Below are 17,053 nucleotides of genomic sequence, written 5' to 3' on the forward strand. Positions count from 1 at the left end.
TTTTCAGGTGAGCCAGTTAGGCGAGCAGATCAGGCTCGGGGATAGGGAGTTTACTTGATTACCCTGGTTGTAGGATGAGTTTTTTTGACAGAGTTTTGTATTTTTGGGGTAGATGATGCTGGAGGGATTTATTTGTATGACTATGGTCTGTATGTACTGGATTCTGGTATTATATAGTATATATATGGTTATGTGATTTGTGTTCCGCTGCTTAGGCATGGATATAGATATATAGATATAAAAAAAAAAAGAAATGGAGAAATTTTGAGGATGTTACAAGATAGCCTCTTCTCATTTTGAATTTACTACAAAATTTTATAAGAGCATTAGAAGTTTCGCTTTTATTTGCTAGAAATAATACCCAAGAAAATCTAGAGCAATCATTAACTATTAAAAATGCATATAGTTTTCCACTAATGCTTGCAATGTCGTTGGGTCCAAATAAATCAAAATGAATTAACTCCAAGGGTCTAGATGTGGAAGTTTCCTTTTTAGTCCTAAAGGATGACTTAATTTGTTTACCATACTGACATGCATCATAGACTTTGTTTTTGACTTAATGATCTTTTGGTAGATCATTAACCAAATCTCTAGAGGATAATTTTTGCAACAAGTCGATGTTAGCATGATCAAGTCTCCTATGTCACAACCAACTAGATTCATGAGTTGTGGGCAAGCATTTAATATTACTAGTTTCAATGTCATCAAACTCAATGGTGTAAATATTTGATTCTTGTTGTCCTATTAGGATAGTTTTTCCATTTAAATCATTTATGAGATATTGAGTAGATTGAAATACAATATTAAGCCCCTTATCACATAATTGACTAATACTTAATAAGTTATGCTTCAAAGTATCAACAAGTACTACATTATCAATAGTAAATGATGAGTAACTTGTTTTTCCTTTGCCAATGATTCTACTTTTGGCATTGTCCCCAAATGTCACGAATCCTTCCTTTTTGTAGGTGAGAGAGACAAATTTACCAACATCACTTGTTATGTGTCTTGAACAACTACTATCAAGAAACCACTTTATTCCTCCTAGATGTGGTCTTTAAGCATACCTACAAAATAGAATTAACTAGTTTTGGTACCCATTCTTTCTTGGGTCCTAAGGGGTTAGTTTTCGTAATAACCCATTTATACTTAATTTCTTTTCCTCTATCACCTCTAAAAGGACAAGAATAACGAATATGACCTTTTCTTTCACAATATAAACAAGATCTATTTACACGCAGAGGGTTTAGCTTGGGTGCCCTATTTTTATTTGGTAGGGAACTTCTTTTGACACAAAGGTTAGCAAAACTAGTAGATTTACATGAGGATAATCCATAACCCAAACCTTCTTTGTAGATTCTAATTCTTCGAGCTCCTAATAACTTGTCAAAATTTTCTTTTCCATTAGTGAATTTATAAATAATTTTGCAGTAATCCTCAATTTTCATTTTCAAGAGCACATTTTCTTCCAAACTTTTATTAGTTTGAATTTTCAGATTTTCAACTTTTATTTGGAAAAGTTCATGATCTTCTTGAGCACATTTAATAAGATCCTCATTTTTTATTTTTAAAGAAACATTTTCTTCTTTTAAAATGGAACAAAGACAAGTTTCCTTTTGTTTACATTTTGAGTGTTTGTCTTCAAGATATTTATTTTTTCTTTTGATTAATACTAATTCATCATATAATTTTCTACAAGTACTTCTTAATTCATCATATGAAGGAGCATAATCATCATAAGAACTTACCTCTTCTTGATCTTCTGTCATGAGATAAAAATGAGATGTTTCCTCTTCAATTTCTTCATCGATTGAAAGTCTGTCGTCCCATGTTGTTGCATTCATGGCTTTGTATTTCTTGTTATCTCCCTGTCGATAGTTCCCTTTGTTTTTTAACAGAGGACAATCGGTCATTTTATGTCCAGCTTTCTTGCAATTATAGCATCTCATGCTATCATTTATGCTTGCTTCCCCTTTTTCATTTTGCTTTCCAAACTTCTTTTTTCATAAAGAATCTTTTGAATCTTCTTTTGAGTAAAGCAACATCATCTTCACCATCACTCTTATCATCCTTATACCCATTGCCTTCTTGGGCGTTTCTTGCTCTAGTGCTGTATTTTTTTTTTTTTTTAATCTCATAGATCATGAGGGACCCGATTAGCTCATCAAGGGATACCTTGGTAAGATCTTTTGCTTCTTTGATGGTTATTGATTTTGCATGCCATGACTCAGGGAGTGATCGAAGAACTTTTTGCACATTATCCTCTATTGAATAGACCCTACCAAGTGCTTTTAATCCATTTGTAATGTGAGTAAAGAGAGTAAACATGGATGTGATCGTTTCTCCTTCATCCATTTTAAACATTTCATATTCTTTTACTAACATGTAAATTTTAGACCTTTTAACTTGGGACATACCTTCATGTGTGACCTCTAGCTTATCCCAGATTTCTTTTGTGGTTTTGCATCCACAAATGTGATTGTACTCATCATAGCTTAGTGCACAATAAAGAAAATATTTTGTCTTAAAATTAAGTTGTACTAATCTTTTTTCTGTGGTTGACAACTATGTTTTTGATTTTGGTACTTCTTTGTCTTTATCATTGTTCTTGTTGAAGATGAAATCTCCAATTGTGACGACCTCCCACAAGTCAAGATCATATGACTAAATGAAGATGGTCATTCTATTCTTCCATGCTGGGTAGTTATTTCCATTGAACTTCGGTGGACGATCGACAGATTGTCCCTGGGTGAGTTGTGCGTCTACCATATCTATCATTTGATCTTGACACTCTAGAATTTACTCCGATAATTCAAGAGCCTTCCTCTGATATCACTTGTTGGCCTTAGCGTCATCTAGAGGTGGGGGGGGGGGTGGGGTGAATAGACTCTTTTGCGGATTTTTATTCTTTCCTACAAAATAATAAGACCTGCCAAGATGCAAACAATTATATCACAATATATGTAAGATTAATCACACAATAAATATATGAAGTGTAAGGAAGAGAATCTTAATACCGATGTTAATGTGGTTCGACCCATTGCCTACGTCCATGCCTTAAGACACACTCAAGGATTCCAAAATCCACTAAACAATCTCTTCAAGGACGGAGAAGCCTTTACACAATTAGGAAACAAATCCCTTTACACACACCAAGAGCCTTTCAGCAAGGTTCACTAGGAACCCCTCAAATTTGGTTCACCAAGAACCCTTTAACAACAAGAGAAAGTAGAGAAGATATGATTAAAATAAATGATGCTCCTTCTATGAGCTATTACAACACAAGAATTCCTCACCTAATCTCTAAAGTAATGAATCACGCACAAGTATAAAGAGTAAGAGAGATTATGAGCAATAAATGATGAACTAAATGCAAGGTGCTTGTGATTGATATTAACTAAATGTCAAAAGTCAACTATTTATTGCTAGTCCCTTGTATTTATAGACAATTTAAGATACTAGCCGTTTTATGACCGTTGGGATTGGAAAATAATTAAATATTTTGAAAACTGGTTGTTTATAGTCGTTGGGTTTAGAATCCCAAAGCAAACCGTCGATGGATTCCCCTCAAACCTTGGACATCCAAATCAATTTTCAATTAACTCTCTGCCTGAAACTGTCAAAGCACCTGGGCCAAACTGTTGACAGTTTGCCCTATTTCTTCATTAACTTGATTTTAAGGTGCATAAATGAGTTTTTAACCCAACCAGGACCAAGTATATAAAAGATTACAACACTAAGATCATTTAAAATTTGTCCCTTATGAAAATACATTTGATTATAGGATATTTTCATGAAATGCATTTGAAAATTCATTAGTATTGATCCTTATGACTTGATGATATCCTATATACTAGTATGCACATGCAATTGCTCAACTCTTGCTTAATAGACTTGCATGAATCAAAACTTCAAGAGTTACAATAAACACTACCTCAAACACTCCCCATTATACATATGTTTCTACATGTTTTTCATTGGATGTGCTTGAGTTCTTCCGAGTGAGTGTCCTCTTGATCTTTTCTACTTGAAAGTCCACTCGATTTTTGCATTTAATCTTGTACCTTCATGCCATACATGTACTAACTTGATATGTAAAGATTAGTTTAACTTAGAACCACTAATGAGTTGTTATTATCAAAACATGACAATTAGGATTATGTAACCACTAAGACTAATATAATCTATAGATAATGCGATAGACCAGTCTACTTAATAATTTCTCTATCGTAGAGAGAAAAACACTCAAAAAACTAAGGGCCTGTTTGGTATTGTTGCTATTTTCTATTTTCTGTTTCTATTTCTTCACAGTGAAAAAATAGATTATAAAAATGTGTTCGTTTTTTATTGTCAGTTTTCTGTTTTATTGCCGATTTTTAGTTGTTTGCCAAAAAAAATGAAAATCAGATTTTATTGTTTTCAGTTATTTTGGCAACCCAGTGTCATAAATTTTAATATTCAGAAATAATTTTTTTGGATTAAATAATTCATTTTATATACTTTTAAATTAAAATCTAAATTAAATGATCATATGAATTTAAATATTATAAAAAGAAAATATACACAAATTTTTAAAAAATAATGCTAAAGCCAATTATAAAATACTTTTACTACTTTTCAGTTGTCATGTCTAATAAAAATTTTATTATAAAGTAAAATTTGAAAGTAGAACAATTAAGTAAAAGAATTATAATCAAATTTATTTTTATTATAGTAGTTTTTTAATGTGTATTATTTGTCATTTTCTTATTTTAATCATATTTTTATAAAATTTTGATTTAAAGTTAAAAATGAGTATTTTTTAATTAAAATTTTAATTTATATTAGTTTTATAAATGTCAATTAACAGGTTTAGTTTAGTTTATGATATAATGTCAGGGATGAAGTGTAGGCTCCGCGCTCGGACTGGTGGGTGAGGTTATCAAATTGCTGCTGGAGAGCCTTTTGGGCCTTTTGGCCCATTCGGCCCAACGTTCTCTTCTTTTTTATAGGCCGAAGGTCTCATTCAAACGGTAGGCCACGGCCCACGGGCCATATTCTAAAGGTGTCATCCTTTTTAAGGGACATTTTATAGTCAGTGCCCATATATATATATATATATATATATATATATATATATATATAATTTTATACTAGAAAGAAAAAGAATAAGGGTTTTTTATTAAAAAAATTTGGAGTTATTATCAAGAAAAATTTTCATAAATTAACAATTAATTTATAGATTTATAATTGTAATTCAACCCGCATACCTAAAGAAATTACATTAACCCTATGTTTGGGAGATACTTTAGATTTAGATTTGTGTAAATTTTATTAAAATATAATATAAAATTGTATTCAAATTTGTACAAATCTACTCAAATTTAAATTCAAAATTTGAAATACATGCTTTAAAACACAACATAATAAAATTTGTCATAACTTTTGATTACTGTGACATATGATAGTATGGTGTAGCCATATGCTATAAATGTGAAATGAGCATACCAATGATTAACGAATGATCATGACTATTTATAAATTAAAGACAAGATATAAATTTTGAAACTATAGTTATGTTAGAAATTCAAGATTTTTCTTTGGTTAATCTATAATTACTGTTCGAACAAAATGAAAACTTATTGATTATAGGTCGTGGAAGAGGTATAAGAGACCAGAGGCATGGAGATATTGTCTACCCACTTTATGACTTTTCAAAAGCAAGAGGAAGGATTAGGGATATTGTCTACTCAATTTGTGATTTTTCAAGAGGTAAAAGCACTTCTTTAAAATTTATTAACTATCATTCTACCAACAACTAGATGTTCCATCCAATGGTCACAACAGTAATTAGTATTCAAGTTTTAATGATTAAGTTTAAAATATATATTCACAATGGAGGATCTATGATGATTTGATCATATCAATTTCTTAACACCTCTCTTCTCGAGGATGGATTCAAGCTAATGCAGATGGCAGTTTGAGAGGTAATTAAAATAAGATGAGAGTCTAAGGGCTTAGCCAAAATAATTCTGATGAATGACAAATGAAAATTACTAAATTTACAGATGTAACACTATGTATAAGGGGTAAATTAATAATATTCTTAAATGTACTCTAACTAGTTTGGGAAAACACTTGATTCGACTCTTGAAGACATTGCAAGTGGTTCAAACCTCTAGCAGCTCATCTCACCCTCATGAATTATTATCATAAATATCAGTTGAAGAATTTAAACTTGTATTTTGGAAATGTGCTAAAATTTTTAAAAAGAAATTAGTGTGATGAATGGCTAGCCAAGTTGGTTCAAGTGAAAATGATTATCAAATTCTTCTTACAAAATAACTTTTTTATTCCCCGATTTGAGATATTTTTCCTTGGATATCCTCTTTCTATATTTTGATATACCCAAAAAGAAAAATTAAAATCATACTTCCTTCCAAATTATTAACTACAAAATATTATCATATTTAATATATATTTTATATAAAATGAATTAAACAATTAAATAATTACAATTTAAATTTTTATAATATCACAATAAACATCATATTGGGTAAAATAATCTAAGAATTAAATCATTATTTACTAAGGCCCCATTTGATCAAGAACTATTAAAGCTACATTGATTTCACCTTCTTAGAATCTTAATATTTATAGTATAGGGTTGGAAAGACAATAAAGAATGTTTGCCTCTTCATGTAAAACAATGCTCCATGATTTCACCTTCTTGGAGTGCTAATATTTTTAGCATGAGGTTGGAAAGACACTGAAGAATTCGTCCTCTTCTGCTACAACAATTTAATTTTTCAGATGCCATCTTTGATCCGTGTTATCTCTTACTGATAATAACTAATTGTTTAACATTTATAATTTCTATAGCTTTGAGTATTATTTTATAAAGATTACAAAAATTAATTTGTAAAGGGTAAAAAATAATTTTCTAGAATAATTTGACTTTAACAACCGGAACATCAGTTAAATGCAGAAACACTTGAATAATACAACCTAGTATGTTAAATTTTAACGCCGCAGCGCATGACTGCTGTGTCACTGTTTCCTATCCTTCCTTTTTGCTTCATTTATAAACTTCTGAGGCATCCTTGCCGACAGCTTACCATATGGGAGCGTGAATTCGTAATTGAGTTCACTGAAAGATGGGCTTAGATTCATGGGTGTGCTGTAGAAGCTGGTTTTACACTGACCAAGTTCAGTTGTAAGCAGCTGATCCACCTTTATGGCGAACATGGTCTCTTGCGGGATTCCGACAAACTGTTTGATGAAATTCCTGAACGAATCAGAGTTCGTATTAGGAACCAAGACCTGGCACGAGCGCACGCCCTGTTTGGACGTTGTGAAGATATAGCTCACTGTTTGTCTGGTTATGCTGGTACAGAAGGGTATGAATTTCAGGAGGTTAAGCTGTTTGTTGAAGTGCAGTGGGGGCATGATGGGGCTTCATTTGATGAGTTCACTCTTATGACCATGCTTATCTTGACGGTGAATCAGTCGGAGCTGTCTTTGGGCAGGCATTTGCACTGATTTATGGTGAAAAAGCCCAATAATTTAAACGGTTGGCCTTGAGCTCTCGTGTTGACATGTATTCGAAGTGCAAGTGTTTCTGTGAAGCTTGTCAGGTGTTTGATGGCAGTGAAGGTGGCGTTCTTGATTTGTTTTCTAAGAATGAAACGGTTGCGGCTAGTAAACTGAAATGGCTAATTTTTTTTTTCCCTGCAGAAACACAGAGTCGGATGATGCAGCATCGTGGAACGCGATGATTTCAAGCTATGCACAGAGTGGCTGTTATGAGGAGTCACTAAAGTCATTTGTTTATGTCCTAGATAGCTGAGTTGGACGCAAGGAGCATAATCTAGCTGGTGTTTTGAGAGTTTGCTTTATTCTGAAGAATTTGAAGCTTGGAAAAGAAATCCATGATTGGTTTGAAGGAGGGGTTGAGTTTAAATCCTTCCACTAGTAGTGACATTATGTGGCCATACGGCCCATACGAAGCATGCACAGTCGGTTCATGCTGCAACTGGGATGTTAAACTCCTTCTCTGGCACTCCACTGACTGCGGGGCATTCCTCCCGAGGTCACATGGTAGGAGCACATTGACTTTTTGATTCATTGGCTGAATAGAACTCTGTTGCCTGGACGCCTTTATTCTCTGGATATGTCAAACGGCAGCAATGTGAAGCTGTTTTTGAACTTTTAAGTTACCTCAGAGCCAAGGAAGCTATGATTATTGATGCTTTGATTATTATTACGTGTGCATACAAGCTGCTGTGGATCTAGGAAAGCAGATTCCCTCATACATACTGCAATTGGCAATTGAAACTGGAACGTACGTTGGTGGGTGCTATGGTTGATATGTAATCAAATTTATTGCTCTTCTCTCAGCTTGACATCACTGTGGTTTAGTGGAAGTTTGGTGAGAAATATTTTTATTCCATGACAGTAAATATGCAGCATATACCATATGACCTGAAATTGATCACTTTTTGTGTATGATTGATTTAAATGGAAGGCTAATTAGCTTGAGAAGTGTTGTAGCTGGAGATAGGAGAGCCAAAAGCTGGAGACGCATGAAGAGTTGGAACGTGGTTTGCAATTAATCTCCATTTATCTCATGATTGTAAACCTCCCATTTGTGATTGATTATATTTAATTGTGATTAAATATTAATTTAAATATCAGCCCTATAAATAGAGAGCTGAGTAATGTAATGTACACAAGTGAGAAGCTCAGAGAGCAGAGATGAGAAATAGAGGAGGAAAAGAGGGAGAGAGAGAGCGAGAATTGTAATTTTTCGGTGAGTAGTGAATTTGTGGTGTGTGCTCCGTGGACGTAGGTCGATATTGACCGAACCACGTTAAATTTCTGGTATCACATCTTTCTGGTTGCTCACAGGTTCTTAACAAGTGGTATCAGAGTCCGGTTGGAGCAGAAAAGCCAAATCAGAAGTGATCCCGAAATCAGAACTCTGTCTAGTGGCTCGAAACTAAGTTTTGAGGCCACCATCATATTCAGCTTGCCGAGACGAAGAGAACCGTGCAAGCCGGAGCTCGAACAAAATCCATAAGAAGGCTCACGCGCCCTCACGCGCCTTGCCGGAGCAAGTTGCTTTGCCATGCGCTGGTGACCAGCTCCTCATGCGCCGCATGCGAGTGCATGCATCTTCCTCACCCGGACTGCCTCAACCCGACCCGACCCGGATATAGACTCAGATCGGGTCAACCCGAGAACCGGTCCTAACCCGCCGCCTCAGTGCCACGTCAGTTGGGGTGCCACGTCAGCAGGGGGTGCCATGACATCCGGGTGCCAAGTCAGCTGGCACGTCATTCGGGGACCCCATTGCCATGGCAGCAAGTGGATCCCACTGCCACGTCAGCCTGCCACGTCATCCGGTACCACGTTAGCATTGCCATGTCAGCGTTGACCAGTTGATCAAGTTTGACCTAAAACTTTGATTGAGCTTTTCGGAGTCGTTTTGGGTCCGTTTTTCGAGTGACTTGAACCATTTCTAGGATTTTTGATCGTTTTGGATCCAACCGCGTTATCCATTTGAGCTAATTCCATCTCTAGATCAGCGAATCGAGATGTTGAATGAAAAAAGCTAAAAAATTGAAATGTTCAATGGAAACAATTTCGGTTTCTGGAAGATATAGATAGAAGATTATTTGTTTGAGAAGGAATTGTACTTACCGTTGAAGGGTATGCTAGCATCTATGAACGAGGACGAGTGGAAGTTGCTTGATCGAAAAGCCCTCGGAGCCATTAGAATGACGTTGTCAAAATCTATGGCGTTCAATATCAAGCATATAACATCCACTAAATCTCTGATGGATGTACTCTCTAATATGTACAAGCAGTCTTCAGCCACAAACAAGTTACGTCTCATGAAAAGACTATTTACGATGAGCATGTCTGCAGGTGAAAGTTTCAGCAGACATTTGAATAATTTCAATAAGTTGTCGGATCAACTCGCCTCAGTTCGGATAACATTTGATAATGAGATTCGAGACTTATTGATTCTCAGTCAATTGCCTGAAAGTTGGAATGGTATTGTTACTGCCATCAGTAGCTCCGTAGGAAGATCGAAGCTTGTATACAATAAGGTCATTAGCATGATTTTGATGGAGGAAATCAGAATGTAGTCGAACCATGACTCCACTTTGAGTTCAGCCTTGAACATGAAGAGTCGAGGCAGAGAAAACAAGCATGAACGATCAAACAACCGTAGCAGATCTAGGCCCAGGTGGTCTAAATCCAGAAATCCCAGAGGTACATAGAACACAAGTTCCTAGAGCACAAAAGTTATTGAGTGTTGGAACTATGGAAAAACTGGTAATGACAAGAACTAGTGCAGAAGTCAGAAGAAAGAATACGATACGAGGAAAAAGACAAAAACAAATATTGCTTTCGAAAATGATGAGTTGTTGATCTGCTCTTTGGAAAGCAAGTAGGAGTCTTAGGTCTTAGACTCTAGAGCCTCATTTCATGCCACTTGCTGCAGAGATTACCTAGAGGAGTACACCCTAGGTAATTTTGGTAAGGTGTACCTTAGCAACGATTAACCTTGCGATGTAACCGACAAGAGAGTTGTGAAGATCAATATAAACGGGTCAGTATGGAAGCTGAAGGATGTCAGATATATTCCATACCTGAAAAAGAATTTGATCTCAGTTGGTCAGCTAGCAGATGAGGGATACACAACAAAATTCATTGACGATAAATGGAAAGTTTCAAAGGGTGTACTAACGATTGCGCGAGATAAGAATAGCAACATTTGTTGCAAGAAATGACGATAGCAACATTTGGCACCAACAACTTGGTCACATGAGCGAGAAGGGACTTAGGGTGATGCACTCAAAGGGAAAATTGAGTGGTCTACAGTCAGTACAGATTGACATGCGTGAGGATTGTATAGTCGGGAAACAGAAGAAGGTCAGTTTCCAGATAAACACCCGTGCCCCAAAGAAGAAGAGACTAGAACTAGTCAACTCAAAATGTGTCAGGACACAACAGCAGAATGCCAAGAAACCTCAGGTGGAGGAACCAGTGGAGTAGATCATCACGCCACCGTCTCCTACTCCAGCTCCGGAGCTTAGGAGATCTACTCGGTCGCATGTACCAAACAGAAGGTATATTGATTACTTACTTCCTACAGATGGAGAAGAGCCCGAATGCTATGATGAAGCATGTCAGGTGGCAGATACGAGTAAGTGGGAGCTTGCGATGAAAGATGAGATGAAGTCTCTTAACTCCAACAGAACGTGGGAACTAGTTGAGTTGCCCAAAGGCCTTCACAACAAGTGGGTGTACAGAATCAAAGAAGAGCATGACGGCTTTAGAATGTACAAGCCTCGGTTGGTAGTCAAAGGCTTCAAACAGAAGGAAGGAATTGACTACACCGATGTCTTTGCACCAATTGTGAAGCTGACAGTCATCAGATTAGTTCGTAGGAATCGAGCAGATAGGAAGGTGGTGACTACAGAGAAACTGAAGTTGTGTTCAACTTCAGTTGGTCTTCATGCCTGAAAACATATTTTGAGCACATAATTTATTCATGATACTGATGAGGAGGCGTCTTTGTCTCCAAGTCGGAGATTGTTGTAGTTGGAGACAGGAGAGCCAGAAGCTGGAGACGCGTGAAAAATTAGAACACGGTTTGCAATTAATCTCCATTTATCTCATGATTTTAAACCTCCCATTTGTGATTGATTATATTTAATTGTGATTAAATATTGATATAAATATCAGTCCTATAAATAGAGAGCTGAGGAATGTAATGTACACAAATGAGAAGCTCAGAGAGTAGAGAGGAGAAAGAGAGGGAGGGAGGGAGGGAGGGAGGGAGAGTGCGTGAGTGAGTGAGTGAGTGAGTGAGTGAGAGTGAGTGAGTGAGTGAGTGAATTTTTCGGCGAATAATGAATTTGTGGTGTGTGCTTCGTGGATGTAGGTAGATATTGACCGAACCATGTTAAATTTCTGGTGTCACATCTTTCTGGTTGCTCACAAGTTCCTAACAAGAAGATAATGGCATTTATGAAAAGAATTCCTGTAGAACTAGATGCTGTGACTTGAGAGGCCTTTTTAAATGCTAGCAAGATACTAGAATATAGAGTTTGCAAGAGAGGTTGAGTGTAGAAAACTATTGCAATCTGAAGGTGATAATGGGGCTCAGTATGTGCAGTTGGCTAATGTCTGGTGCTCAAGGAAAGAGGGATGAGATGGGCCATAGGGAGGATAAGGAGGAAGATGAGAGGGAAAGAAGTAAACAAGCTTGCTGATTGAATTTGAAGCTTTCGAGGGCATAAACATGGGGGACGTTTTGACATGTATGGAGGCTGACAACCAATGAGTTACATGAGGTGTGTACTTCTATGCTTATAATGAATTGTATAACCTCTCTTTCTCTCTCCCTCAAACTGATTTACTATATAACAGACACTATCTTTCATTGTCCTGATTTCCATATCTCTTGTCTGCATGATTTAACTACCTTACCTTATGTTTGTAGAGGCCTTAGATTTGAATTTATACTGGATTTGAATAAGATGTAACAATGTTTCAAAAGGCGAAGGCATATGTGAGGCGCTCTAACCCTTAAGAGGTGAGGCAAATGTTGGGCTTTGTGGAGTCTAGTTTCGTTTGATTTGGATGATGATGACCCGACCCAAATTAATGTTGTGTGACTTTTAATGAGAGATTTCTATCCTAAGACTTAGTCCATGGAACGAAAGCTTGGGCCGATAGGCTGGAACCTTGTGCGCAACATATAAAAAGATTGTATTTTGGGTGATTAGGTTAGGTCATCATTTTGAGAGCGAGAGAGAAAATTGTTGTACGGTGCACTCTTTGCATTTTTCTTCCTGATAATAGTGAAATCCCTGTAACTCTGTGGACGTAGGCAAAATTGCCAAACCACGTAAATATTGTGTTGTGCGTGTGATTGTTTTTCTTTGGTGTGGATTGTTTCTCTATTTTTTTTTTTTGGTTTCTCACAGGATTTGTGATTTTTTTGTTAATTCCCAACAACTGGTATCAGAGCCTAGTGTTAGGTTTGAGTGGGAGCAATGGCAGAGGAAGCAGGAAAGGCACCTAGAATAGAAAAATTCAATGGCACATACTTTGGATTCTAGAGGATGCAGTCGAGGATTATTTCTATGGGAAGAAGTTGCATCTGCTACTTTTAGGAGAAAAACCTACTATGAAGGACGAGGAATGGACTCTCCTTGATAGACAGGTATTGAGAGTTATTAGATTAACTCTGTTTAGGTCTGTTGCACACAACGTTGTGAAGGAGAAGACCACAGCAGATCTGATGAAGGCTTTGTCTGGTATGTATGAAAAACCGTTAGCACATAATAAGGTACATCTTATAAAGAAACTATTTAATTTGAAGATGACAGAGAATGCTACACTATAACAAATCAGTTGTCATTTGTAGAAATTGATTTTAATGATGAGATTTGTGCACTGATCATTTTGGCTTCGTTGCCCAATAGTTGAGAGGCAATGAAGATGACAGTAAACAACTCTACAGCAAAAGAAAAATTGAAGTACAATGATATACGAGATTTAATTCTAGCTGAGGGGATTCGCAGAAGAGATGCAGGTGAAACCTCAGGATCTGGTTCTGCTCTAAACCTTGAGACAAAAGGTAGAGGTAATGGCCGAAATTTAGACTGGGGCAGATCAAAATCCAGAAACTATAATCGGAATAGAAGTAAATCTAGATCTGGCTAAAAAGGACAATGCTGAAACTATGGGAAAACGGGTCACTTTAAGAGGTAATGCAAAAGTCTTAGAAAGAAGAATGAGGATGACTCTACTAATGCTGTAACAGAAGAGGTACAAGATGCATTACTTCTTGCAGTAGAAAGTCCACTTGATGATTGGGTTTTGGACACAGGAGCTTCGTTTTATACCACTTCACATCATGAAATCATACATAACTATGTAACATGTGATTTTGGTAAGGTGTATTTGGCTAATGGTATAGCCTTAGATGTTGTGGGTATGGGAAATGTCCGGATGTCGTTGCCCAATGGGTTTGTTTGGTTACCAGAGAAGGTATGATATATTCCTGACCTAAGAAGGAATCTGATTTCTGTCGGTCAACTTGATGATGAAGGGCATGCAATGCTCTTTGCTGGTGGCACTTGGAAGATTACAAAGGGAGTCAGAGTATTGGTTCGTGGAAAGAAGTCTGGTACTCTATACATGACCTCAAGTCTAAGAGATACAATTGCAGTTGCTGAAGTAAGTACTGATACGAGTTTATGACACCATAGACTTGGTCATATGAGTGAGAAAGGGATGAAGAAGTTGCTGTCAAAAGAGAAACTACTAGAATTGAAGTTCGTTGATTTTGACTTGTGTGAAAGCTGTATATTAGGAAAACAGAAAATGGTGAGTTTCTTGAAAACTGATAGGACATTGAAGGCTAGAAAATTGGAGTTAGTGCACACTGATTTGTGGGGGCCTTCTCTAGATTGCATCCCTTGGAGGTTCAAGGTATTACATTACTTTCATTGAGAACTCAACCAAAAAGGTATGAGTTTATTTTCTGAAAAATAAATCTAATGTATTTGAAACTTTTAAGAAGTGGAAGACTATGGTTGAGACAGAGATGATTTTGAAAGTAAAATGTTTGAGGTCAGACAATGGAGGTAAGTACATAGATGGAGGGTTTAGTGAGTGTTGTGCTGCACATGGAATTAGGATGGAGAAGACCATTCCTAGGACAACACAACAAAATGGTGTGGTTGAGCGCATGAATAGAACTCTCAATAAACATGCTAGGAGTATGAGGGTGCATGCTAGACTACCAAAAACTTTTTGGGCTGATGTTGTTAGTACTGTAGCTTACTTGATAAATTGAGGACCTTCAGTTCCCATGCAGTTCAGACTTCCTAAAGAGGTTTGGAGCAATAAAGAGGTAAATTTTTCCCATTTAAAAATTTTTGATTGTGTTACTTATGTTCATATAGATTTTGATGCGCGTAATAAACTTGATGCAAAGTCTAAAATATGTTTTTTCATTGGCTATGGTGATGAGAAATTTGGCTATCGATTTTGGGATGAATAAAACAGGAAAATCATCAGAAGTAAAAATGTGATATTTAATGAACAGGCTATGTACAAGGACAGGTCTCAACATCAGAGCCAGATGTACATTGAAGCTTTCACAGCCAGAATATGTGAAGAAAATTCTCAATAGGTTAAATATGAATGAAGCCAAACTAGTGAGCACACCCTTGAGTAGTCATTTCAAACTAAGCAAAGAACAGTCACCAAAGGTAGAAGAAGAAAGGGACCATATGAGCAAGGTACCCTATGCCTAAACTATTGGCAGCCTGATGTATGCTCTGGTGTGTACAAGGCCAGACATTGCACATGTAGTGGGAGTTGTGAGCAGATTCATGGGTAGGCCAAGAAAGCTGCATTCGGAGGCAGTCAAGTGGATTCTGAGATATCTAAGGGGTTTATCAGATACATGTCTTTGCTTTAGGAGTGCAAGTTTGAAACTGTAGGGTTATGTAAACGCTAATTTTGTTGGTGATAATAATAATAGAAAGAGTACTATGAGGTTTGTATTTACTCTGGGTGGTGCAATTATATCTTGGGTTTCAAATCTACAAAAGATTGTTACTTTGTCTACTACAAAAGCTAAGTATGTTGCAACAACTGAAGTTGGAAAGGAGTTGATTTGGTTACATGGTTTCTTATATGAATTGGGTAAGAAGTAGAAGATGGACATTCTACACAGTGACAGTCAAAGTACAATTATTCTTGCTAAAAATTTGGCTTTTCATTCAAATTTGAAACATATATAGACAAAATACCACTTCATTCGTTACCTTATTGAAGAGAAGCTGGTAATACTTGAGAAAATCTGTGGATCTAAGAACCCAACATACATATTGACTAAGGGTGTCACTATTGAGAAGCTGAAACTGTGTGCAGCTTCAATTGGTCTTCTAGCTTGAGGACAGGAGGATGAGTTGTAGGGATGAGGGATTGTTCCTTTGGAGGATTGTGGTTGATGTTGGTGATTGAACTAGTCTCCAAGTGGGAGATTTGTTGGGCTTTGTGGAGCCTAGTCTTGTTTGATCCGGATGATGATTACCCGACCCAAATTAATGCTGCGTGGCTTTTAATGAGAGATTTGGCCCAAGCCTTCGGTCCATGGACTAAGTGGCCCAAGTCGTACTCGTGGGGGTCGTTTTGTAGTCCATTCGGAATCCTGTGCATAGCATATAAAACGATTATTTTTTGGGTGATTAGGTTAGGCCGTCATTTTGAGAGTGAGAGAGAAAATCATTGTACGACGTATTCTTTGCATTTTTCTTCCTGATAATAGTGAAATCCCTACAACTCCGTGGACGTAAGCAAAATTGCTAAATCACATAAATATTGTCTTATACGTGTGATTGTTTTTTTTTGGCGTGGATTGTTTCTTTATATTTTTTTGTTTCTCATAAGATCTGGGAATTTCGTGTTAATTCCCAAAAGCGAAGAGGCGGGGCATAAGCCTTAAGGCGTTGGCGCATAAGCCTTTTGAGATTTTTAGATAAAAATATGTGAATAAATTACATATTTTAAAAATAAAGAAAAAATAAAAAAATCACAAATATAATGTAAAAAAAAAAATCAAATATAATTTGCAAACCACTTGTTGGCCATTGAAAATAAATGCTAATTTAAATTCATTACGTAAATCATGATAAGAGATAGTTATAACAATACAAAGTTCAAATTATTTTTCAAGATCTAAGAAACAATTCAATTGTTTTGTAAAGGTTGAGGTTCAAGAGGTTTAGAAATTAACTCATATTATGAGATTCCTTTTATATAAACATGAAGTTAATATTTTCTAGTCAAATCTTACTTGAGAATCACACACCGCAAATGCATATGCCTCAAGTAAACAAATGTGTAAGCCTGATGTGTTAGCCTTTTTGGAATTTGGTATTTTAGATTGAGCCTCAAGGCGTTTTAGGCATGCCTTGTCTTGAGGTGAGCCTCGGTTAAGTCTTTTAAAAGAAATTGAGATTTAATATAG

Source organism: Malania oleifera, chromosome 13, assembly GCF_029873635.1.
Source record: "Malania oleifera isolate guangnan ecotype guangnan chromosome 13, ASM2987363v1, whole genome shotgun sequence".
NCBI lineage: Eukaryota > Viridiplantae > Streptophyta > Magnoliopsida > Santalales > Ximeniaceae > Malania > Malania oleifera.